The following is a 3,518-nucleotide window of genomic DNA, read 5'->3' as shown; positions in this document are numbered from 1 at the left end:
CCCTCTTACAACTGCTTTTGCTGCATGCCTTAAGTTTTGTTAAGTTTTATTTTCTTTTTCCTTTGCCTCAAGATATTGTTTGGTTTTACTTTTGATTACTTTGAACTGTTGTTCAGGAGCATATTGTTTAATTTCTACATATTTGCGATATTTTTAGGTTGTGGTCAGAAGAGACACTCAATCTTTTTAAATTTTCTGAAACTTGTGTTTTGACCTAACACATGATCTACTCTTGAGAATATTCTTTGTGCACTTAATGCTCTGTATAAATCTGTTAAGTCCAGTTCATCTAAAGTATAGGTCAAATCTAACACTTCCTTATTGGTTTTCTGTCTGGATGACCTGTCCATTGTTGAAAGTGAAGTATTGAAGTCCTCTACTATTTTCATGTTATTATTTCTCTTCCAATGTAAGTTGTTACTTAATATATTTAGATTCTCTGATGTTGGGTGCATGTATATGTACAATCAATATAATCTCTTGGTGAATTGACATCTTTATCATTATATAATGAGATACCTTGTCACCTATTACAGATTTTCATTTAAAATCTATTTTGTCTGATAGAAGTATAACTATGGCTGCTCTGTTTTGGTTTGCATTTGTATAGAATACTTTTTTCCAATCCTTCATTATGAGCCTATTGTGTCCTTAAAATTAAGTGAGTCTCTTGTTTTCAGGATACTGTTGGGTATTGTTTTTTAAATCCACTGAGCTACTCTTTAACCTTGATTGGAGAAGTTAACCCATTTACACTTACAGTAATTTTTGATAGTGAAGCTCTTTCTAATACCAACTTACTGTTTTCTGGCTGTCTGTAGTTCTTTTGTTCCTATCATCCTGTCTCATTTTCTTTCTGTTTGCACTGATGATTTTTCATAGTGGTATCCTTTTTTTTAAGTTTATTTATTTATCTTGAGAGAGAGAGAGTGTGTGCACAGGGAAGGGGCAGAGAGGGAGACAATCTGCACTGTCAGCATAGAGCCCAACATGGAGCTTGATCCCACAAACTATGAAATCATGACCTGAGCCAAAATCAGGAGTTAGGTGCTTACCCCGCTGAGCCACCGAGCACCCCCATAGTGGTATGCTTTGATTCCCTTCTCTTTATCTTGTATCTATAATAGATTTTTTTCCTTTGTGGTTACCTGAGTCTTACATAAACATTTATAGTTATAACAGTTTAAGTTGATAGCAAGTTAACTTCAATCACATACAAAAACTCTACCCTTCTCTCCTTCTCCCAGTGTTTTTGTTTTTGATATCACAGTTTGCATCTTCTTATATTGTGTATCCATTAAAAATTGTAGCTATAGCTATTTTAGTACTTTTGTACTTAGTTAGTTAAGTGTACTAGAGTTAAGTGATTAATATATCATCATATTATAGCATTGGAGTATTCCCATTTTGACTATATACTTACCCTCATCAGTGTGTTTTAGAGTTTCATGTTTTTATGTTACTGATAGCTTCCGATCATTTCAGGTTTAAGGACTTCTTTCAGCATTTCCTGAAATGCAGATCTGGTGGTGATAACTCCTTTAACTTTTGTTTTCTGGATAGTCTTTATTTTCTTTTATTTCTGATATCTTTGCTAAATAAAGTGTTCTTGGTTGGCAGTTTTTTTTAATTAATTAATTAGCAGTTTGAATATATCCTCCCATTCTCTTCTGGCCTGTATGATTTCTGCTGAGAATTCCACTAGTAGCTTTATGGGAGTTCTTTTGTAAGTGACAATCTTCTTTTCTCTTGCTACCTTCAATATTCTCTTTGTCTTTGATTTTTTAAAGTTTATTTGTTTTTTTGTTTTTGTTTTGAGAGAGACAGAGACAGCATGATTGAGGGAGAGACAGAGAAAAATGGAGAGAAAGAATCCCAACTAGGCTCCTCACTGCCAGCACAGAGCCTGATGTAGGGCTCAAACTCATGAAACTGTGAGATCATGATCTGAGCTCAAATCAAGAATCAGACGCTTAATCAAATGAGCCACACAGGTGCCCCTCTTTGATTTTTGACAGTTGTATTATAATGTGTGTTGGAGAAGATCTCTTTGATTGAATTTGGGAACCTATAAGCTTCATGAATTTGGATGGCCAAATTTCTCACCACTTTTGGGAAATTCTCAGCTCTTATTTAAATAAGATTTTTGCTCATTTCTTCCACTCTTGCCCTTCTGAGACTCCAATAATGCAGTTTCCCTTAACAACATCCATAAGTCCCATAGGCTTTCTTCACTTTTTAAACTTTTTTCGCTTCTGACTGGATAGTTTCCAATGTTTTCTAGTTCACTAATTCTTCTGTTTGGTCCAGTTTGATGTTGAAGCTCTCTATTAAACTCTTTAGTTCAGTCTTTGTATTCTTCACTTCTAGAATTCTGTTTGGTTCTTTTTTTATGTTCTCTTTTTGGTTTTTATTGTTTGTTTTCTATCTCATTTGCTCTTTTATTGTTTTCCTGATATAGTTAAGTTGTATATCTATGTTCTTTTGTAGCCCTCTGATCATCTTTAAAATAATTATTTTGAGGGGCGCCTGGGTGGCTCAGTCGGTTGAGCGTCTGACTTTGGCTCAGGTCATGATCTCATGGTTCGTGGGTTCGAGCCCCACATCAGGCTCTGTGCTGACAGCTTAGAACCTGGAGCCGGCTTCGAATTCTGTGTCTCCCTCTCTTTCTGCTCCTCCCCCACTCATGCTCTGTCCCTCTCTCCTTCAAAGATAAAAAAAAAAAATTAAAATAATTATTTTGAATTGTTTGTCAGGCAATTTATGTATTTCTATTTCTTTGGGGTCAGTTACTAGAAGTTGACTGTGTTCTTTTAGGGATGGTGTGTTTCTCTGACTTTTGTAATGCCTTTATCTTTACATGTCTTTACATACCTCCATATATTTGAAGAAGCATTCACCTCTACCATACTTTAGGGACTGACTTCAGTAAAGAAAGACCTTCACGTGTGGGTAGGAGCACAATAGAGAGTGCTGTAGGTAGTGACCCCAGGTAGTGATACAGAGTGCCACATGCAGAAGTGTGTGCTGGCTCCTAGACTGGGGTAGATGTGATGTCTCATTGACTCAGGCTGCTGGAATCCACAACATCAACAAATACGTGGTTCTTCATAAGTTCTGTGGGGGGGTCTGCAGTAGCTACAAGTGTTGCTTGTATCCTTAGTGTTGCCTCCTGGTCTAGCTGCTATAGGCCATAGCAGGTGGGGGTTATAGTTGGAGTTGTCTTATGCACACACTTAGCTGTGTAGTGGCAGGAGTAGTTGCAGACATACATGAATTGGCAAGGTGTTGGGCAAGGAGCAAGGGCTGAGGTCAACTTCAGTCACACTTGCAGCTATGGGGGCTCTGGCTGTGGGTGTGCACTTCTGTGGCTACTGGGTCTTGCCACAGGTGTGCATATGGCAGTGGAAGTTGGTAATTGGAGTCAAGTTGGATTAGTGCAGGTGCACAGCTGCATGGGTTAGCTGTTTTGAGCACAGCAATACAGGCCAGTGACAGGAGATGGGACCAGTCTGGGT

At 37.7% G+C, this 3,518-nt stretch overlaps 1 non-coding gene across 1 annotated transcript; it reads left to right on the top strand.

Annotated features, from left to right (window-relative positions):
* The first annotated feature begins 2,527 nt into the window (after positions 1–2,527).
* On the top strand, positions 2,528–2,612 carry TRNAQ-UUG. The gene has a single exon. It is a non-coding gene; the product is annotated as a tRNA-Gln (tRNA).
* The last annotated feature ends 906 nt before the right edge of the window (positions 2,613–3,518 follow it).

This window comes from Panthera tigris, chromosome C1 (genome assembly GCF_018350195.1).
Source record: "Panthera tigris isolate Pti1 chromosome C1, P.tigris_Pti1_mat1.1, whole genome shotgun sequence".
In the NCBI taxonomy this organism is placed as follows: Eukaryota; Metazoa; Chordata; class Mammalia; order Carnivora; family Felidae; genus Panthera; species Panthera tigris.
This window is presented reverse-complemented; position numbering and strand designations above follow the sequence as displayed.